General features: G+C 42.6%; 1 long non-coding RNA gene across 2 annotated transcripts; it reads right to left on the reverse strand.

Annotated features, from left to right (window-relative positions):
- Positions 1-6,423: 6,423 nt before the first annotated feature.
- Positions 6,424-23,156, reverse strand: LOC116877680. Of its 2 annotated transcripts, none has more exons than XR_004384688.1 (3): positions 23,041-23,156; positions 22,548-22,649; positions 6,424-6,474 (listed from the first exon to the last, which is right to left on the reverse strand). It is a non-coding gene; the product is annotated as an uncharacterized LOC116877680 (long non-coding RNA). The 2 variants fall into 2 exon arrangements; XR_004384687.1 differs by lacking the exon at positions 6,424-6,474 and adding an exon at positions 11,464-11,551.
- Between the last annotated feature and the right edge of the window lie 150 nt (positions 23,157-23,306).

Consider the following 23,306-nt stretch of genomic DNA (forward strand, 5'->3'; position numbering starts at 1 on the left):
CAGGTCTTACATTTAAGTCTTTAATGCATTTCAAGTTAATTTCTTTGACTGGTGTAAGACAGGAGTCCAATTTCATTCTTTTGCATGTGAGTATCTAGTTTTCCCAAGGCCACTTACCGAAGAGACTATCCTCTCCCCATTGAGTGTTCTTGACTCAATGAAAAATTTTCAAATATTTGACCGTTCATGCATGAAATTATTTCTGGACTCTCAGTTCTGTTCCATTGGTCTATGAGTGCGTTTTTATGCCAGTAGCATACTGTTTTGATGACTATACCTTTATAGCAGTGGTTCTTATTTTCTTGCTCCACAATATACTTGAGGGATAGCCAACATTCCTGTGAATAACAGTGGCTCCCACAATCTAAGGGAACTATGTATTTCAGGATGCTATTACTAATTATGCTAAGACAACATACACGAACCAGTATTGTTTCAGGGACACTGGGACATGTGAGCACCCTAATTATAGCAGTGATTTTTCAGCTGGGGGGAGGGCTTAATCTCCTAAAAGAGTGTGTGAGGATGTTCGAAAAGCCAGAGGTGTAAGTATCAGTTAGGACCTGAGTAAAAAAAATAGAAACCACCATAGTTATTCTAAGAAAGAGAATTTAGCATATGGAATCGTTAACCAGTGATTGAGAGATGGAAAAGATGAAAAGGAACACTGCAATTTTCCTGGAGGGAAACTGCAGCAAGCCACTGCCTCTCCCAGGGCTGGGAGGGAAAAGCCATTGGGATAATGTGGAGTTTTTGCTCCAAGGAGAGACGCGCGGGGAGCTGGAAGCCAGACCCTGGTGGATGGGGCAATGGCTGGCTGGTGCTGGTGGGGTCGCAGCTCTGAGGAGGTCTCAGCGGCACAGGGCCCCGGACCTCTCAGGAGAAGGTGTCAGCTGGCTGGCGGTGGTTTTCTCTGAGGACATCATCGGGCCCATCTAGAGGGTATGTAGGAAAGAGCTACAAACTGCAGTCACCTTTGCTGCTGAAGTCAAGTATTGATGGCACAGGAAGGATGGTTGCTAGGCTGGCGCTGACATCATCAGCTGATGGGCATTTCCCCTGGACAAGTTCCAGAGGAGGGAATGCTTTCTGCGGACAGGGTCTCTAACTGGGAAAATGGACGTTTTTTAACGGGTGCTGTAATCACCGTGAGCTAGCACGGTTTACCGAAGCTCTTTTTCAGCTAATGACTGTTCCAGAAAGCAAACGGGAAGGAAGAAATCCCTCACCCCTCCAGCCTTCTGGCTGCCCTATAGAGCCTCTGTGAGAAGATCCTAACAGGGCGAGCTGGCAGAAGAGAAATCTGGTTTGCAGAGTTCCAGGCACAGCGACATAAATAGACACAGAAGGGTGGAAGCTTAGAGAACGTAGCTCATAACCAGCGTGTTCCGCCCCTTCAGCTGCTCAGCCCCTCTCAATTCTTCTGTGTATATTGAGCTTCTATAAAACAACAAAATAACTTTATGCTTTGGAGGACAAGCAGAAACTTCCTTTGTACAAATGAAGACATTCTCGCTTTCTCGCCTTAACACATGGTCCTAGTGCTGACTGCCTCCATCCCTAGGTGATGGGTACCGGATCCTTCCCTGGAAGAAAACGCCCCTTCACCCCTATGCTCTGCCTTGTTAAAGTGAGGACTCAACTCATTTTCCATTTTCCAGGGGAGAAAAGGATTCCATTTGGAACAGGTTTGACTCTGCAAAAGACCTTTGGTAAGCTTCGGGTGCTAGCTCACGGTGATTACGTGTAATGCTCTGTTGACCAAATGTCTGTTTTCCCAGTTAGAGACTCTGTCCGCAGAAGGCATTCCCTCCTTCTCTGGAACTTGTCCGGTGGAAATGCCCATCAGCTGATGATCTGACCCCAGGCAGCCCTTTAAAGTAGCTACCACCGAGTTCACAGGAACCAAGGGAAACCCCTCCTGGTCTTTGTTCTGTGCCCCTCTCCCCTATCTCCGCATACCTGGTCCAGCATGCCTCCAACGTCCCTTGCCCATGGGCTGCCACTGCTGTCCTTTGCCTCATCTACCCGGCTGCATCCTGGCATTGGGTTTCTGACCAACACTCCCCAGAAGCATCAACCTCGGCATGCTTCTGCCAATCACATGGCTCTCTTTCTGTTCACCAACTCTCTGCTGGCTCAAGGAAAAGCCCTTCTTGCAGAGCTCAGCCCAGGACTCTTCCACCGGGTGTGGCCCGACTGGGCACTGACCATGTCCCTACGTAACTTCACAGTGAGACTTCTGGCCACACACTCTCCCTGCTTGCCTTTTCCAAACCGATTCTACACAAGTTCTTTACTCTTGACTGCGCTCGCGATGGCCAGTAATCCAGCTCAGCCAGCTGACTCAAAGAGTTCTAACCCTCATGACATCAACTTGTCTTGCAAACCTGACAGTCTCCTTTATCCCAGAGAACAGGCTAATCTTACTAGTCTTTAGCTCACTGGTGCCAGCCTTGCTCATCTAAGGTCAATGCACTCATTTTGTAGCTATTATCCTTTATTCCTAAATGATATGGAGCTAAGAGCTGCATTCTTCCAGCTCAGGGAGATTTCCTGGAGTGTATTTCCTCCCCCTCCTTGGCCTGAATGACCAGATTCCAGACTATGAGCTTCTCTTCTGAGGTTTGACCTCCTGGATCTGGATGGGACCTGGATTTGAGAGAATACACGAATTTATTTTCATGGCAGTAGGTGCTTCCTTCTAATTCTTAGAAGTCAAAGTGTTGGCAAAGACAAGGGTGGACTGACTGTTCTAATCTTTGGCAATTTCACTTATTTACCCATCTCTTATAATAAGAACCTATCCTTTTTAAAAAAAATTTGATTCCCAATAAGATGGATAAGACATATGTGCCTTTACACTTTTTCTGCTAGTGTAAACTCTGTCCGTGTTTGGCATTCTTTTTGAGTAACCTAGACAGTCTTTACCCTGCTAATTGGCATAATTATGGTCAGAGCTCGAAGTCTCTGGACCTATTTTGGATCATCATTCAATTTTTGTGACTAACCATTATTTCCCTTAGGTCATATCCCTAAAGATAGTTGTGTGAGTTTAAGTCAAAAGCTCCTGGGCAATTGATTTTCAAATATAATCTAAAACTGTTGAATGGGGGCCCCTGGATGGCTCAGTCATTAAGCCTCTGCCTTTGGCTCAGAGCATGATCCCAGGGTCCTGGGATTGAGCCCCCCATCGGGCTCCCTGCTCAGCGGGAAGCCTGCTTCTCCCTCTCCCAATCCCCTTGCTTGTGTTCTCTCGCTATGGGTCTCTCTGTCAAATAAATAAATAAAATCTTAAAAAAAAAAAACTAAAAAAAAACCAAAACCAACTGTTGAATGGAATGATAAGGGCTATTGTAATGGTCCACTACTTCTCAACTTTTCATTTGGCTATGAATTAACTGGTCATCTTGTTAAAATGTGGATTTTGATTTAGGAAGTCTGATGCAGAATCTGGGATTTTGCATTTTAAAATAAATTCCCAGGTAATGACAATGATGCTGGTCTACACAACATGTTTTGAATAGCAAGGTTCTGGACTGTGATAAGCAGCCTCTCCCTGCTTTTCAGCGTATTGAGGGTAGATGTCATGAACATCCAAAAGCAGTTTGCCAGAAGTTGTCTGTGTACATGTTGTGACTTTTATCATTGGGTAATATACATTGGGTAATATAATTGGGTAATAAAACAATATACATATTGGCAGCTCTAGCACACAGATTTGTATCTATTCTCCACTGAAAATCCCCTAAAATGACAGTAAGATACCTTTTATTTTTTATTTATTTTTTAAAAAGATTTTATTTATTTATTTGACAGATAGGTAGATCAGAGATCACAAGTAGGCAAAGAAGCAGGCAGAGAGAGAGGAAGGGAAGCAGGGTCCCTGCTGAGCAGAGAGCCCCATGCAGGGCTCGATCCCAGGACACTGGGATCATGACCTGAACCGAAGGCAGAAGCTTTAACCCACTGAGCCACCCAGGTGCCCCAGTAAGATACCTTTAAAAATAAAGACTATAAACCCATAAGGAAGAAGAGAAGACTCATAGCAATGAAATTTTAGGAGAAAGCAAGTGGGCAAGTGGCAAATGACTTAGCAGAATTGAAAATACTGAACACATCTGTCACCAATGGGCTGACAAGCATCTCAATTTAATTGAGGAACTCCCATAGGGCGGAAGAATTAGCGCCCTAGACGTCTCTGGAAGTGGGGATTGGCCAAGGCCTTAGAAAAGAAGGATTGCTTGAAAACATATTCAAGAAACTGACCACCAGACCTCCTCCCAGATGAGTACAGCAACTGTCCCTCTCACACCAGGGAAGAGGGGGTAAAAACAATGAGTATTTAGATAAGAGCCGGGGGCACGGATATTGTTCTAAAAATGGGATGAAGTGAAAAATGTACATAGTCAGTGCTGAAACCCTGAGCTCAGTCTTCTTTCTGTATTTGGCAACCAGAATGGAGGCAGCCGGACATATGCTGTGATTGGGTGGAAATATCAAAAGTATAAAGAAGAAAACAAAGAGCACTCGAATCTCACCTCCCAAAGATAACTGCTGTTAAGAGCTCAGCTGTGAGATGGGATACCTGGGTGGCTCAGTCGGTTAAGCGGCTGCCTTCGGCTCAGGTCATGATCCTAGGGTCCTGGGATTGAGTCCCGCATTGGGCTCCTTTCTCAGCGGGAAGCCTGCTTCTCTCTCTGCCTCTGCCTGCCACTCTGCCTGTGCTCGCTCTATCTCTCTCTGACAAATAAATAAATAAAATCTTAAAAAAAAAAGAGTTCAGATGTGGGGCGCCGGGGTGGCTCAGTGGGTTAAAGCCTCTGCCTTCAGCTCAGGTCATGATCTCAGAGTCCTCGGATTGAACCCCGCCTTGGGCTCTCTGCTCAGTGGGGAGCCTGCTTCCCCCCCACCCTGCCTCTTAATGATTTCTGTCTGTCAAATAAATAAAATCTTAAAAAAAAAAATTCAGCTTTAAGATTCAGTGTGTTTCTTCCCAGTTGAGTGTTTGACCTAGCACATTTCTTTTTACCCTGTAGGTTTAATTGAATGGAGCAAGCACGAGCTGAGCACCTACTATGTCTAAGATGCTAAGAAGGTACAGACAAAGACACAGACCATTTGTTTCAATTCCGTTATGGGTTAGAGTTACTCCAAAAGAGCCAAAAGCAACATGGGGTTTTAATTGCCTAGGGAAGTCCCTCTCCTTCCTTCCTTACTAACAAATCAATACCACACTTTTTTTTTTAAAGATTATATTTGTTTATTTGATAGAAAGAGACCCAGTCAGAGAAGGAACACAAGCAGGGGGAGTGGGGGAGAGAAGCAGGTTTCACACTGAGCAGGAAGCCTGATGGGGGACTCAATCCCAGGACCCTGGGATCATGACCTGAGCCAAAGGCAGACACTTAATGACTGAGCCACCCAGGCATCCCCTAACACCACCCTTATTAAACTTAATCTTTGTAGCTCCAGAAGTTCCAGAAAGAGGAGAAACTTTGCCAAGGCTGGTAATATACATTCAAAATGAAATACACTATGGGCTACCCAGGAGTTTACCAAATTTAATTCTTATTCTACGTTTGCTATCAGAAAAAAAAATGTCAAGTACAGTCAATGTTTACAATGTTTACAGAACTTACTTTGGCCAATGTAACTAAGAGTGACCTAGACCACGGTGTGATTTCAGCTGAGAAGTGGGGCAGAGCAGTGGCCTGATGGTCCCCATGTTTTCTTTCTCCCATCTTTTATTTATTTATTTATTTAAAGTTTTTTTATCTATTTATTTGACAGACAGAGATCACAAGTAGGCAGAGAGGCAGGCAGAGAGAGAGAGGAGGAAGCAGGCTCCGCGCAGAGCAGAGAACCCGATGTGGGGCTGCATCCCAGGACCCTGGGACCTTGACCTGAGCTGAAGGCAGAGGCTTTAACCCACTGAGCCACCCAGGCGCCCCATCTTTCTTTTTTTTTAATTATTATTTTTTAAAAATTTTTTAAAGATTTTATTTATTTATCTAACAGAGAGCAAGATCAGAGAGTCAGGCAGAGAGAGAGGGGGAAGCACACTCCTTGCTGAGCAGAAAGCCCGATGCGGGGCTCCATCCCAAGACCCTGAGATCATGACCTGAGCAGAAGGCAGAGGCTTTACCCACTGAGCCACCCAGGTGCCCCTCTCCCAGCTTTCTAATCCGAAGAAGAAAATCAGTTTTTGTGCACTTTAAACCCAGTTTGGGCAAGGAATCTATCACTTCTCTTATGCCCATCTGATGAGGGGAAAAATTAAACCGGCCAAGCAGGTGAGCAAGTGTTTGGCCCACACCGTTGGTTGTTGCTGGGCTCCAGCCTGTGTAGGTCACTTGCTTGGCAGTCACAGTCCTGTCTGAAGGGGGAGATGGGCAGCATCCCACAACATCCCACAGTATCCCACAGCAGTGTAGCACAGGTCTCCAGAGCCTGACTGCTGGGGTTCCTCATCTGTAGAATGGGCATGTTAATAACAGCGAAGATTGTCAGAGAAGATTAAATGAGTTAGTATTTGTAACCCACATAGACCAGTATTCTGCACCTGATAGGAGCTATGTAAGCATTTCCTGATTATTTGAAATAAACCCTGTCTGAATGGACTAAAAGAAAAAGTTGATGCCCTTTACTACTCAAAAAAGATTATAGACATGAGAATCAGGTGACCCTTTTTCCATTCTTTAGTCTGACTTCTTTCCAAGTGGCCGGTAGGTTTTCTTTCCTATCTACGTCATGAGAAGTAAGGCATTCCACAATTAGCTTTAGATGTAGTAGTGTATCTTAGCCAACGTCAGACACAGCTTTAAGCATTTTGTGTACATTATCTCATTTGACCTTCCCAGTCAATAAAACCAAATCACAGAAAAGCTAAGTTCTGTGCCCAAGCTCACATAGTTGGTTAGTGGTAGAGCCAGCATTCAGTCCTAGAAAAGCTGGCTCCCGGGATCATGAGCTTCACCGTGACAATGGGCTGCCCCCCAGAGAGCATGTTCTGCTGGGAAGAACATGCAATTTTAAACGCTCCTGATCTTCCCTTTTGCCTCTGCTATTGGTAGAAACCAGTCATTCCCCAAGCCTCAACAAGGCTCCCCAGTTCCCGATGTGATGGTGCTCCCACGGGCCACACAACCACCCAGCTTCTAACCTCTCTGAATTTTTCTTTCCACTTCTATCAAAACTAATTTATATTTGCTACATTCATAGTCAAAGTAGAGGTAAAGATAAGTCAGCAGGTCAACCGGCCTCTTGCCTCAGAGGAAACCCCATTACAGTAGCCCCTCTTATCCATGGCTTCACTTACTGTGTGGTATCTTTCTTTCTTTCTTTCTTTTTTTTAAAGATTTTATTTATTTATTCGAGAGAAAGAGAATGAATGAGAGAAAGAGAAAGAGAGCTCACGCAAGGGAAGAGGCAAAGGAAGAAAGAGAAGCAGACTCCTCTGCTGAGCAGAAAACCTGACGCAGGGCTTGATCCCAGGACAGCAAGACCATGACCTGAGCCAAAGGCAGACACTTAACCGACTAAGCCACCCAGGCGCCCATCACTTTCTGTGGATTCAGTTACCCTGGTCAACCTCTGTCTGGAAGCAGATGGTCTTCCTTCTGAGCATCATCAGGTCAGGGTAGCCTAGCACTATGTCACAGTGCCTATGTCATTCCCCTCACTTCATTTCATCACGTAGGCACTTATCATCTCATGTTGTCACAGGAAGGGTGAGTATAGCACAGTAAGTTACTTTGAGAGAGAGGGACCACATTGATATAACTTTTATTACAGCATATTGATATAATTGTTCTATTTTATTATGTTATTGTTGCTAATCTCTTACTGTGCCTAATTCATACGTTAAACTTTATCACAGGTACGTATGTATAGGAAAAAACAGTAGATGTAGAGTTTGACACCATCCAGTTTCAGGCATCCGCTAGGGGACTTGCAAGACAGGGACTGTCCTGGGCCATTATGGTAAAGTATTCCTCAGCCAATTCTGTATTTCAGCACTGCAAGTCCTTATATCCAGTTCTAACCATTATCCCAGAAGATCAACTCTGGGAAGAGGCTGATGTACAAACCAAGAGCCCAATTTACAGGGGAAGCTACTCCTGAGAGTAAAACCTATCTAGGGCATTTTCATAGGATACTAACTATGAGGTCTTGTGAGACAAAAGGGAAGACTAACTGGGTGAGATGGAGAACATCTGGATCATAGATCAAGGTATTGTGTGGTGAGGACACATTGCCAGCCAAGAAATGAGATGCTTTTAAAGAATATTTCCAATAAGTTAGTGGCATGAGTGAACTGCCCTCTATCCACTCTAGAAGTATGGGGTTCTGGGGCTTGGCAGTAGTCCTCAGGTCCAGAATAGCCACTCTCCTGCACAGGGCCGCAGACCATCTGGCCGGACTTTCCTCTCTGGCTTCTCTGAGGCTCCATGTAACCCACCACCCCTCTGTCAGAGTCCCACCATATTCACACTTGTGGCAGTGTGCCAAGTGGAATGCATGCCACGTGCACACAGCACAGTCCAGGCTTTCCTGGTGACCTGTCTTGCCCCACGGAAACTCAGGAGGTTCTCATGACTACTCAGCATGACATTAGCAAACCATCTCTTGGGTAGGGTTACATCTGAAATGACTCATCTCACATCCAGAGTGACACTATTTCTAACTTTCTGAGAAATCTCCCCATTTAGAGCTAATAGCTTCCTGATGCAGCAACTGGGGATTCAACCTTTATAAATCAAGTGATAATATGTGATTGTGGTGATTTGCCCAAGGGAGAGGAAAAGAAGGAGAAAGGACACTGTGGTTGAGTTAAACCTGTGTAGTTGCCCATGATAATTTAGTCCACTAACTTTAAAGCTTTTTACTTGCCTTGTTTTACCTGCCTTGCAACAACTAATTTGTTGTTCTCTTGTTACAAGAATGACCTTGGAATTGTTACCCTTGAGTAAGGCAGAGGTCAAGTTAACAGAATCCAAACAGATCTCATTTGAATATCTGTAAGAACTATAGCACTACATATAGGGAAAATATGAAAATAATACAGCTTAGCATATAACTGGCAATAATCTATTGGGTTCCACTCAGTTGGTGAATCAATGTGGGTGGGGTGGCAGAATTAAGTCAGATGTGAAAATTAGATATCACACCCTCACATGCAGCGTTAGTGGATTGTACGAGATCCCCTTAACTGGCATAGAGATATGGAAAGAGACTTCTAATAGTACTTATCTCCCATCATTGTGAGAAAACACATCTTACATGTTGAAATAAACTTGGAGGCCCGAGATGGAGCCACTCCAACCCCTGATACCCCTGTCAGCAAACCCCGCTTGCGTGCCCTTAAATGCTCTGCTTTACCAGAAATGCAGTGTATCCAGTCAGCCAATCTCTAAATGCCAGGCCAACTCTGGACTCTATACTTATAATTTCTTTGTTCCTTGATCTTTCTAAATCAGGTCAGATATGCAACCTTAACCAACCATGCCCTATTTTGGAGCTGGAAATTTTAATCCTCTTAAAGCTCTCACTCTTTCCCAATGTCTTATGAAGAGCATTCACTTCTTGTGAGGCACTGTATTCCCTCAATCCATGGATTGTGTTCCCTTGAAGAAAGAACATCGGACTTGTTAGTTTTGTCATTTGACAATGTCTACCAGCATAAATATTTTTATCCGAACCAAAGTCTCAGGTCTATATGCAACCTCAGCTACCCAAAAGGACAATGTCAAATTACTTGGGAGGAAATGATTTACTCCTTTATGGGTAAATGTCTGAAGAGACTTAGAATTAAGTCTAAAGATGGTCTAATAAACCAAACCCTGAGTTACTACTATTCTGAACTAAAATGCTCTGGGAATACTCCATAGCTATATAGTATTTTAAGTACCTAAAACATGTGAGAAAATTAAGATAATTTGACTTTGCTATACTTATTTGTTTCTATTTGATTTATAAGGCTTATTTAAGGTTTGTCAGTCACAAAATTGATGTACTTTAAAGAGAAAATTAAATATGTTATTATTATTATTTTTTTTTTAGTAGGCCCCATGCCCAGTGTGGAGCCCAATCCAGGGTTTGAACTCAGGACCCTGAGATTAAGACCTGAGCTGTGATCAAGTGTTGGACACTCAACTGGCCAAACCACCCATGTGACCCTAAATACATTAAGTTTATTAATAAAGTCTAAGTTTCTCAATGGAGCTTAAATAGCATAACCAAATATTAATTGAACTCCCCCTTAAAAACTGATAAAATCTGCTAAATTGTATGGATAAAATAAGGTTTATAAGTTGAACAGATTATTAAAGAATAATGTCTTTTATTACAACTTTAATAAATCAGACATTAATTTTAATAATCGAAGTGAAGTGGGGAAGCTGAAGGGACTCTGTTTTAGAAAGACTCAATCTCTGCCAGTTTTCTGCTAGGCCCCACTTACTCTTGTTCTATATATACTTAGCCTCCAAAGAAGCCAAAGAATCTGTGTTCCCACTTCAAAGCAGAAGCAAGAAAGTTCATCATTCTCTGAGTTTTGTCCTATGCCCCAAACACCTGACAACAACATTTATCAATCAACCAACCGACCAAGAAGAGCTCGATCCCATGCACGTTCCAGGACATTAGCTTTGAAAAAATCTTGGCTGATGCTGGCATCAACCCCTCCCCCAGCCTTCAGTGATTCATGAGATAACACCTGTCTGACACTTGACACTTGCCTTTGATTAGACCCTACCCTGGATTCCTAAAGGAACATGTACTCTAGACCCCTTTCCAGTGTAAACCCCTAACCTCAAGCGATGACGAGACTCAATCTCCTTTCCTTTCTGAGTCTCTCAGACACTCTATCTGCTGTTTTCTGTCATTCACGCTATTCAATAAACTCTGCTTTCACTTCTTCGGCTCGCATTGGATTTCTAACCTGGGAGAAGCCAAGGACCCTCTTAGGCTGGTCCGGTGGAAATCCCTTCTGGGTGCTCAGACCCAACCTGCCTGCATCAAAAATAATCCCAGAAAAGTCTTTTCTGCAAAACCTCACGTAACACCTATCATTACAAAATGGGCTTTGAGTCTACGGGTTCCTGGGTAGTAATCGAACTCCTATGTGAAACAAGGCATTCAAATTACTCAATAGAAAAACAGAAGATGAGAACACTCACTTTACAAATCAGGAAAACATCAATAAACATATGAAAAGCAAGGTAACCTCCCCAGCGGTTAAAGAAATACCAAGTAAAACAAGAATGACTTTGCAATGACCAAGTATCTTGTTTGTTTTGGTTTATTTTTAATGTGGGTGTCCAAGGTTAGCAAGAACTCAGGTTACCTGGGTACTTAGGCACTGAGGCCTAAGGGGAATTTGGCAGCTCATTAAAAATTTTAAAACCCACATAAATTACGTATGCCCATAGGGATGGTATTATGTATGGACCAGTATTTTTATTCTCAAAAATTTATCTTAAGGTAATAATAAAATAACAACTTACATATTTAACCTCCTTGCAGTGCTGTGGATAATTGCTAAGAACTGGAGAGAATGCAGCCAGCCAAGAATAAATAAAATGTGACATGTTAACAGAATAAAAGTGATGTGATCTAAATATGACATAAAACATATATAGCACTTTTATGCATATTAAAAGAAAAAAGTATCATATAAACACTATGACCCATTTTAAAAGGATATAAATACATAAAGAAAAGTCTGCATGTGTGGTCCAAAAAAAATTAAGACTGGTTATCTCTCAGTGGTAGAATTATGTTCATTATCATTTCCTCCTTTTATGTTTTTCATGTGTTATAATGTCTTATGACTAGCCTATATTGCTTATATAATAAGGAAAAACAATAAAACTGTGTGTATGTTTGGCTTATTTGTTCATTCGTGTCAAGGTATGATCAAAACTTAAGTTAAAAAGGGAGAAACAGATGAGAGGTCAGGACCTACAGCACAGGGAAGGTTTACTATATGTATAATTGAGCACTCACTTTGTAATCTGTCCAAAAACAACACAAACATTGCTGAAAGGGGGAAATTCACCTGACAAATGCACCTTTTCCTCAGAAAGCAACCTAAATGTGACGTTTATCCTACAAACATGACTGAAAACTTCCTCTGAGTAGGACACGGTGCTATGGGTAGAGTGCAGAAATGAAAACAAGGCCCTTGACCTCAAGGAGCTCAGAGTCTATGGAGGAAGAGCTTCAGGCATATCAATAAAACATGGCAAGCATGCAGCTGTGGGAGTGGACAGAATAGTCACCTCACAGGGGAGGGATCTGGGGAAGGCTTCCCAGAGGAGATGATGCTTAAAAAAACTCTCGAATGACTAGTGGGAATGGCTTGGGTGTAGAAGACATTGTGGGACATGCTTTTCCCTTCTAGTAATGTTGTCTAGAATAGTTTTTGATCTCCAGAATAGACTGAAAGGTGAGGTTGATTCTAATCTGATCTGCAGATCTGTCTTATGGAAATAGGACTCTTTGTCTCCCCAGGTTCCCATCAACAACCTTTCTAAAAGCAAATGAATGAAACAGAGGCAATGGAGATCCTATCATATTTGTGCATTTGCAAGCCATTTTGGTTAAATGGGAATGAGAGGAGTGCAGTGAGCTGTTAGACAATTGGATTTTTTTTAAGATTTTTTTTAAAATTTATTTTCCAGAGAGTGAGACAGCAAGAGCAGGAACACAAGCAGAGGGAGTGGGAGAAGAAAAGCAGGCTTCCTGCAGAGCAGGGAACCCGATGCAGGGCTTGATCGCAGGACCCTAGGATCATGACTTGAGCTGAAGGCAGATGCTTAATGACTGAGCCAACCAGGCCCCCAACAATTGGATTTTTTAAAGTAATCTCTATACTCAGCATGGGGTTTGAACTTACGACCCAGAGTTCAAGAGCCACATGCTCCACCAACCGAGCCAGCCAGGCACCCCCAGACAACTGGACTTTTAAAAGCCTGCTCCAAAGGCCAATTAAAATAAATGATGGGGAGGGAGGGTGGGCGTCTGAGTGGCTCAGTAGTTTAAGGGCACCACTCTTGATTTTGGCTGAGGCCACGATCTCAGGTTTGTGAAATTGAGCTCTGAGCTGGGTATAGAGACTGCTTAAGATTCTCTCTCTCCCTCCGCCCCTCTCCCACTTTCCCTTACTTAAAAAAAACCTGAGATCTTAACTTTCATTGGGAATTGGCTTAGAGAAAAGAAGAGACAGAGGGTCACCTGGGTGGCTCAGTCTTTAAGCGTTTGCCTTTGGGTCCGGACATGATCCTGGGGTCCCAGAATCGAGCCTCACATCATGCTCCCTGCTCAGCAGGGAACCTGCTTCTGCTTCTCCCACTCACCCTGCTTGTGTTCCCTCTCTCACTGTGTCTCTTTCGTCAAATAAATAAATAAAATCTTAAAAAAAAAAAAAGAAGTAGAGACAGAAATAAACACAGGTAGCAGAGGCCTCAAGGAATCAGGAATATGACTGGTTGTGTTTAAAACTATCGTTTAGCCCAAGCTTATCATGATGCTCTGCTCTGAGGACAACTCTTTGCTAACATGATCTCTCTTCACCCTCTAAATGACTCTGAGAAGCAAGATATAATTATCCTCACTGTAGTCATGGTGACGTGTGGGACACGGTCTGCGAAGAAGAGGTGTCATGAGCCCTCATGAAAGGTGGAAGTGGCCGCTTGAGCAATGGGGTGTTCCAGCCCTGAGAGGACAGTGACCCCTGTTTTTGCTCACCATCAAAGGGCAGAGTGCCATTCTGACAAACTTGACTTTGACCAGGGCTACTGTCTGCACGACTCTGAACAAGTTATGTAACCTCTCTGAGTCTGTTTCCTCTCCTCCAAAACAGGAGAAATAAATCTTCCTAAGTCTAAAGGGGATAATGTATGTAAACATATGTATGTAAACGCTTACCCCAGCAGCTGGCACATAGAAAGGGCTCAATAAATGTTTGTTCCTAGTATTATTTTCTTTTTCTCCTATCTTATTGAAGACTTTCAAACCTAGGACAGTAGGAGACTCCTACTTTGAAAGAGCTAGTGACCCGACACTAACTTTAAGGTATCCTTCTTTCCTACTGGAGGGTCAAAAAGACACCCCCACTGGCAGGTTAGAATGGGTCTGTGGTAAACATTTCCTTCGTACCTTTGTCACTTATGAACAGCTCAGTCATTCACATTTCCTTTCCCCAAATGAAAGGAAAACTGACCTGACATTGCCTTTCTGTTCCTTCCACCCCCAAACACGTATTATTAGCTATGGATGTCTCACATCCTCGGGCTACCCCACCCTGGCTCCCTGGAGCATATCAGACCTCTGAGCTTACACTGAATGAAAAGGTTGTCTACCATTTTTCACTCCCAGCAGGAGTGTTAAAAGGGAAGCCATTGAATTCTAAAACTAGAAATTGGAAACTGGAAATGTTGGGTTGAGTCTTCAAGCTTACCTAAGAACTTCATATTCAGTCAGTTTCCTGAATCTTGTCTGTTGTGGGATTTGTCAGGACTTGACATTGTATTGGAATTAGTGTCACCAGTACATTTAGCATAAACTGCCATATATGGCCCCCAGAGGGACCATAGAATGGGTCTACTCACTTTATTATAGGTTTTTCCTAGTTCCAGTTGGACACAGGGGTTCTTCTGAGAAAGCTAGTACAAGAGAGTGATATAACATAACTTGGTAGAGTAGTGAAGGTGGGGATATGAAAAGTCAATATAGGCCCCTTGCTGTCTGTCCCTACAGACAGATTTGCTTCAATCAATAACATTTATAAATAGGTACAAGGGATAGACACCTTCTTCAACAACGTGCAGGAAAGAGACCTCTGGGGAAAGTGTGGGGTAAGCCTGAGAGTTGCTGGGGTGACTGCAGGCCCTGGAGTTTCATTCCTAAACCCCAGCCTGGCACTGTAGGTAGACGTTTCCTCCTTTGAGTAGGGACCTCAGCTTGCTTTTCATGACACCACCCATTCTAGATCATTTCTAGTTAGCTTTGCAAAATAACCTGATTCATTTCATCTTAGAGGAGGAAGGCAACTGGGGACTGACTTACCCCTCTCTTTGTACTAATTAAAAACAACAACAACAACAAAAAAAAAAAACCCTAAACCCAAGGGAGTCTAGAGATGTTAAGAAACTTGCCCAATAGGGGCGCCTGGGTGGCTCAGTGGGTTGAGCTGCTGCCTTCGGCTCGGGTCATGATCTCAGAGTCCTGGGATCGAGCCCCGCATCGGGCTCTCTGCTCGGCGGGGAGCCTGCTTCCTCCTCTCTCTCTGCCTGCCTCTCTGCCTGCTTGTGATCTCTGTCTGTCAAATAAATAAATAAAATCTTTAAAAAAAAAAAAAAAAAAAGAAACTTGCCCAATATCACCCAGTCAATCAGTGGTAGACCAGAACTAGAATTTCAGGGTTCTCTTGCCCAATGCCCATCGGGGGCACAAATCTCTTCTTTAGATGCTCAGTTGGTTTTACATCACATGCTCAGGGCTGCCAGGAAATTTGGGCTTTTGTTTCTCAATTGTCAGGTCAAAGATGGTTGTAACTGCTGCATACAGATCTTTCTAAACCTACCTGGCTTGAATAAATATTAAAATAAGTTGGCAATCCTGGAAGAACCCAAAGCAAATTACAGAGGCAGGGTGGAGCAAGGAGGCTGAGGGTGAACTAGAAGTAAGATGATTGGGTGGGAGGCTGAGTTAAACCTGCCTCGGTTGGAACGTTGGTGATTAATCCACAGTGTCAACTTGGCTGCCTGCCTAACCGACTCATTCTTTAGACTTGGTTCAGCGCAGAAGGCAAAATGGAGTCTCTGATGTCAAGCAGTTCAGACACTGCAGCTAGGGGATATCGTCGGGACCCATGTCAGCTGACACCCCAGAACTAATGACAAGCAGAACAAGATGAGGTTGACAAAGACATCGAAACTGATGAAATCACTTTAAAAAGGGGAGAATTTGGGGAGCAAACTGTCAGACTCTTCGGATCTGACCCACCTATGTCTGACCACTTGAAAAAGGCAGCTGCCACCCCAGGCTTTGCCCAAGAGATCTCCAAACAGAACCAAGATCCTTTGCTGCTTCAGTGTCAGATGCAGTAAATGCTGAGAGCTGACCCAGACCAGACCTTGGCCTTATCTCAGCTGCGGGCACAGACTGACCTTGCGTTTGGTATGTTAACGTCCTGCACCCCTCTGTGGTCTCGTGGGAAAGATAGGCTAATGCTAGCACATTAAGGAGAGCAGCTACCACAGTGTCAGACCTTAGGAAGCTGGTTCTCTGGAGACTAAATAAACCAGCCCGTTGAGAGACTTAGGCTACCTGTGGTGTAGGAAACAAAGGCAGAAGGAAATATAGATAGAATGAGAAGTCCTTATAACCTGACTCCCACTGACAAATACTTGAATCAGTCAGAGTACAGTTCTCCAGGATGCTCACATCCGTCTTCATGTTAATGCCTTGCTAGAGGGAGAAACTACCTTAGTTTTGACAATAGCAAGGCCTCCAATATCCTGTGAGTCTTGTTTAGCCTATGAAAATCTTTTTGGAACTTCCCTTATCTTTACTTTCCCAACCCCAAAATATATAATACTCCTCACAATCTGGAGCTTTGCAAAATAACCTGCAGTCACAGCTCTTCCTGCCCAGGGGGCCTGTTCCCATGCTTTAAGATATCTGCACCAAAGATATCTCATGTTGGCTCCGGACCCCAACAACACTGCTCCTCAAAAAACCACACCACATGGATCAGAGCCCTGGCTGGGGCTCAGAATCAGTTGTTTTGAACCAAAGGTCAAAAATACTTGAGTGGGGCACCTGTGTGGCTCAGTCACTTAAGTGTCCCAGCTGGATTTCAGCTCAGGTCCTGATCTCTGAGTTGTGAGATGGAGCCCCTCCCCCTTTAAGGTTATCTATCTCCCTCTCCCTTTGCCCCTCACCTCCTCTAAAAAAAATACTTGATTGCTGGTGGGAGACGACCTACAGTTTTCAAAGAACTTCTACGTTTAGTTTTCTCTGCCTTCTGGAGAAACATGGACCCAGATTTCCTCCCCCCCAAGAATGCTGTTTACCCTTTGGGGGTGAAAGGGCTACGCAAGGGTTTGCCAGGTTTTATTTTATTTATTTATTTGTTTATTTAATTTATTTTTTTTAAGATTTTCTTTTTTAAATTTTATTATTTATTTGACAGACAGAGATCACAAGTAGGCAAAGAGGCAGGCAAAGAGAGAAAGGGGGAAGCAGGCTCCCTGCTGAACAGAGAGCCCAGTGTGGGGCTTGATCCCAGGACCCTGGGATCATGACCTGAGCCGAAGGCAGAGGCTTGACCCACTGAGCCACCCACGTGCTCCGGTTGCCAGGTTTTATGATGCAAACTTTAACTCCAAGGTAGTGAGGGAGCTTCCAACTATGGGATGAAGAGATCAGCAAATCCTTTTGTCCAAAAGCAAGTATAAAATTGGACAGAACTGTCAGAAGCAATGGTTTAAGTTCTCTGGAAATTAACCAACAGTAAATAACGAATTGAGAATCATTTAGTCATGAAAAACTGCCAGCTCTTCAAATGAGATCAGCAGGAAACTGTGATCTCCTTGACTGGGGTCATTCCCCTATCCCCACTGGAGCTTAACAGGCAAGAAGGGCAGAGCTGCTTGGAAAAATTAGCATCTTTGTGCCTGAGGGGGCAGGCTTAATTTCAGGCAGAAGATGGAAACACATCACAGCCTTATCAGTAAGAGCAGCAAACTTAGTGATGTAGTTTTGGAACGTAGGTGAGTCTTGGTGGGTGAGGTCCGGAGCCAACCATCAAGAAAGATTCTTGAGATGTCCTTGGTGCACAATGGTGATTTTATTAAGCCATGGGGACAGGACCCATGAACAGAAAGAGCTGTTGCACTGGAGCTGTGAGAGACAAATAATAATATACTTAGGAGTCGGGGGAGGTAAGGAAAAGGGAGGTTTCCAAAGGACTTTCATGTTAAAAGACTCACAGGATACCAGGGGCCTTACCATTTTTAAGGTAGTTTTTCCCTCTAGTCAGGCATTAACATTTAAAAAAAAAAAGATTTTATTTACTTCTTTGACAGAGATCACAAGCGGGCAGAGAGGGAAACAGGCTCCCTATGGAGCAGAGAGCCTGATGCAGGGCTTGATCCCAGGACCCTGGGATCATGACCTGAGACAAAGGCAGAGGCTTAACCCACTGAGCCACCCAGGCACCCCTAGTCAGGCATTAACATTAAGAGGGTTGTGAGCTGCCTGCAGGAATATCACATGTGTCCCACCCAGTGGGGAAGGGGAGTTACAGAGTGTCATCTCATGCTTTGCCCCCAGCTTGTCTTCTGCTCCCTCATCAGTAGGACGGGGAGAGGGGAAAACTCAAAGCTCTTCTAGTCTTAGTTTATGGACACAGTTCAGGCAAGCAGAAGACCCACCAGAAATTTAGATGTGAGGTCCTGGAAATAAAAGAGCCACTGAAAGGCTGGAAAAAGCTTTTCATACGTAGGTCTCTGTCTAGAGCGCTCTTCACATGCACAGGAAGAACGGTGAACGGTGGGAGCCCAGCGGAAAGCTAAAGCCCAGCTAATTCGAAAACTGACTGAACTCTGAATGACTTCCCAGGCTGTGACAGTGACAAACGTCTCCAGACATTTCCAGATATCCTTTAGCAGGAATGGGGGAGGAATATTGCTCACAGTTGAGAACCACTGCTCCAGTTATTAAGGAAATAACATTTTTTAAAAAGCCTTAAAAATGAAGAGTGGAATTAAAATGGTCTACTAGAAACTTTTTAACGTAAGAGATGGCAGTAAAGGAGGAACAGAGGAAAAATGATATAAAGCCTAAAGAAAATAAATTAATAAGAAAATATTATAAATTAAATGATAATAGAAATAGCAAAATAGACAAGAAAGTAAGTAGCAAAGTGACAGATACAAATCCAATAACATTAAGGTGCCTGGTTGGCTCAGTCGGTTAAGCATCTGACTCATGATCTCAGGGCCATGGGGTTGAACCCTGTACTGGATCCAGGGAGAGTCTGCTTAAGGTCTGCTCCCTTTCCCTCTGCCCCTCCCCCCATTCATGTGCATTCTTGCTCTCTCAAAAAAAAAAAACCACAACAAACTAACGACATTAATAACTACATTATTGTAAATGAACTAAACTTTCCAATCAAAGGTAGAAATTGTGAGACTGTATAAAAAACAAGACCTAACTATACAGTCTATAAGAGACATGTTTTACTTGTTTGTTTGTTTGTTTGTTTGTTTTTAAGTAAACTCTACACCCAATTGTGGGGCTTAAGCTCACTACTCCGGCATCAAGAGTTGCACACTCTACCAACTGAGCCAGCCAGGTGCCCCTAGAAGAGACATATTTTAGATCCCCAAACACAAACAGATTGAAAATATGAAGATCAAAAAAGTTTTGCCATACAAATAGTAATTGTAAGAGAACTTAAATAGCTGTATTAATCAACTTTAAGAATACAAATATTACTAGAGATAGAAACATTGTATAATGTCATTATACCTTTAGAAGGATAAAATTGATAATGTATATGCACCTAACAACTGACCTCCAAAATAACAGGAAGCAAAATGAACAGAACTGGAAGGAAAAACAGACCACTCAAGAATTATAGCTGGAGATTTAAGTGTTCCTCTCTTGAGTATTGATAAAACAGAAAATTAGTAAGATAAGGAGACTTGAACATTATCAACCAACTTGACCTAACCAATAGCTATAGAACACTCTACTCAACAAACAGAATAACTTTCTTAAAAAAAAAAAAAAGACTTTATTTATTTGTTTGTCAGAGGGAGAGAACACAAGCAGGGGTAGCATCAGGCAGATAGAGAAGTAGGCTCCCCAGTGAACAAGGAGGCTTAGGTGGGGTTCAATTGCAGGACCCTCAGATCATGACCTGAGCTGAAAACAGATGCTTAACTGACTGAGCCATCCAGGTGTCCCTAGAATAACTTTCTTTTCAAGCATACATGAAACATTCTCTAGAGTAAATAATATATGAGGCCATAAACAAATCTCAGTAAAATTTAAAAGACTGAAGTCATACAAAAGAGAGGAATTAAATTGGAATTCAACAAGAAAAAATTTGAAAGCACCCCAAATATTTGGAAATTAAGACACATCTGAATAATCCTTAGGGCAAAGGAAAAAATCACATGGGAAATCAGAAAGGATCTTGAGTTGAGTGAAATGAAAACAAAATTTATAGGGTGCCACTAAAGCTGTGTTTATAGGAAGTTTTATAGCATTTCACGTGCTCGGTATCATTAATAACAGGGAAGTACAAATTTTTTTTTTAGGAAAATACAAATTAAAACCATAAAGGGATACCACTGCATGCATAGTGGTGTGGCTATAATCCAAAAAACTGACAATGCTAAGGGTTGTTGAGGATATGGAGAAAACAGAACTCTCACATATTGCACATTGTTGATGGGAATGTATAATGATAAAGTGTCTTTGGAAAAACAGTTTGGCAATCTCTTAAAAAGTTAAAAATATATGATACAGCAGCTCCCCTCCAAGGTATCTACTCAAGAGAAATAAAAGCATGTGTTCACATGAAGGCTATTTGAATTTCACAGTAGCATTCTTTATATTAGTTCCAAACTGGAGGCAATCCAAATGGCCATCACTGGTGAATGGAGAAAATGTGGTATATCCATATTATAGAATACAATTCAGCAATAAAAAAGAATGAACTCTTGAGTTATGCAGCAACATGGATAAACCCAAAAACATTATTCTAAGTGGAAAAAAAAACAGACATAAAAGATTACATGTTGTAGGATTCTATTTATATAAAATTTCTAGAAAAGTAAATCTATAGAGACAGAAAACAAATCCGTGGAAGTGGGAACTGATTTCATGCACAAGAGAACATTTTGGATGAAGAAAATTTTTTCAGTACTGGATTGTGTGATGGTTGCACAAATTGTATAAATTTAGTAAAAAAATTATTGAGTTATACAGTTACATAAAATTCAATAAGTGAACTCTGTAAATTATATCTCAACAAAACTATTTTAAAACAAAGGTAAGTATCTCTATCTTGCAAAGGAAACAACCCAAAGACCAAAGCTGATTGATTCTTAGAAATGTCTCCAAACTCTTCTCAATTCTCTGCTGTTAAGAGAGGCCTGGGTTCCTAAGAAAAGGAGAATTCCTGGAGTCTTCATAGACACGTCCCTATCATCTGACCTAAAGATTCAGCAGTATAATTATTAAACCTGTCAAATACCAGAGACTATAAAAGAAGAAGCTATTGCTAAAGATCCCCCAAAAGAATTGGTTTATTCTGTGTGGCAGAGACTGCCAGCTTTCCCACAATATACATTCTCTCCTTTATCCACCATAATTGGATTTTTAGCTGAATCCATGGCTACTCAGAATGAGAACAACCTTCCTTGCAGCTAGGTCTGACAATGTGACTAAATTCTGGCCAATGTACTTGAGCACAAGCAAGATGTGCAAAACATCTGTGCTGTACCCTTATAGGATAGAGCCCTGTCCTTCTTTTCCCCATTCCAGCTGGCTAGAGCCATCCTGGACTGTTGGATAGCAAAGCAAGAAGACTGAAAAACTCTGAGCCCCTGACAAATCAATAGAGAAGAAATATCATACTATGCCAGGTTTTTCCATGAGGGAAGAAAGAAATACCTGTCTTGTGTAATCCACTCTTAATTTGGGTGTCTGCAATAAGAATATGATCTTTGTATACAATCCAGAGGCTATCGAGTGTGTCAGTTATTTTCAAATGTATCCATTAACCATTCAGAAGTAAAGAAGAATGAGAGAGGGAGGAGGGAAAAGAAGGAGAGAGTGGAGGTGGGGCAGAGATTTCTATCCAACATTGCCATCTGAAGCATTTTCTTGCTGAGCAACAAGGAGACCATTATATACCTAGGGAGGACGGTTATGATTGGTAAACTTCTCTTTCTTCACGTAAAGGACAACAGAAGCCAATGTGAGAAATCCCAGCAACTACTGAAGCCACTCTACCATGGGAGGGGAGATTCCTTCAGGCTCCCAGTTCCAAATCTTAGCACAGAGCTCATGAGAAGCCCCTATAAAGAGGCACCCTAGGTCCTCTTCTTCTGTCTTTTGGGAACTTATCCTCTCTCCTGGTTTTCCCAGGACCCCGATTCCTACAGCTACTTGCCAACAGTTTCCTTCTTTTTCTAGTTCACAGTAAGACTCTGCTAGACACTACAGTAGACAGAGGTCCAAAGTCCAAGAAATTAGGTGGGTTCAGAATGGACAAATGAAATTGAAAGATCAGGAGAAGAATCGCCTTTTTCCAGAAACTGCTATGGCTTCCCATTGCACAGAAGAGAGAATACTCATTCTCTAGCTTGACCTATGACTCACTCACCAGGTCCATTATCTGACTCTATCTCTCTATTTCAAAGTTTTTCATGTACATTATCTCAGGGATGTTTTATCACAGTCCTACTTTACTGGGAAAAAACACTGGATCACTGAGAAGTTAGATGACTTACCTGAGGTCACACAGAATGGAGCTGGAATGTTTTGCAGGTATCCAGACTCCAACTCCCATATGCTCCATTGTACCAGTATGTGCAGGAGCTCTGGGCAAAGACCTTGAATGTGGACAAGCAAGACCCATTAAAAAAATGTTCCAATGATCTGAGGTGAAAGAAAACTTTTTTAAACAGGACGTAGGGTATATAAAAATTTTTTTTATAAAATTATGAAGTACTATACAAAGATTACTTGTTATTAAATAGTTTTTACTAATAGGAAGCATGTTTATATACCTATGGCTACATACCATAGACTATGACTAAGTAGAATTAGCTGCTGTCTTGGATCCAAATCATTATTCTTTTCTGCCAAAGTAGGTAATTAAGAGCAAATTTTACAATTTAATAGTGTCTCTCTCTTATTTAGCAGGCTGGTGTCATCTTCTCATGGGACCAGTATTTGGAATAAGAGGACATCTAGATTAAGAGAAATATATCTATGTCATACCTCCGCCCTCACACACTCCTTCCCCCACTGGGTGGCTGCAGAGATGCTCTCTGTCTTAGGGAGGCCCAGGACCACCGACTCTAGCCTCTCTGTCATCTGGCCTCCCAGCTGCTGGACCTTCTCCTTCTGACACACAGCCAGCACCCTCAAGCCTTACAGGTCCAGCTGCCTGGCCAACAGGTTCCCGAAGCACGAGTCACACATAATAATTAAGCCATTGTTGTCTTGGACGTGGCCAACCCATCACCTGCCTCTTCTGGTACTGG

This window comes from Lontra canadensis, unplaced genomic scaffold (genome assembly GCF_010015895.1).
Source record: "Lontra canadensis isolate GAN:19392208 unplaced genomic scaffold, GSC_riverotter_1.0 scaffold53, whole genome shotgun sequence".
Taxonomy (NCBI): Eukaryota; Metazoa; Chordata; class Mammalia; order Carnivora; family Mustelidae; genus Lontra; species Lontra canadensis.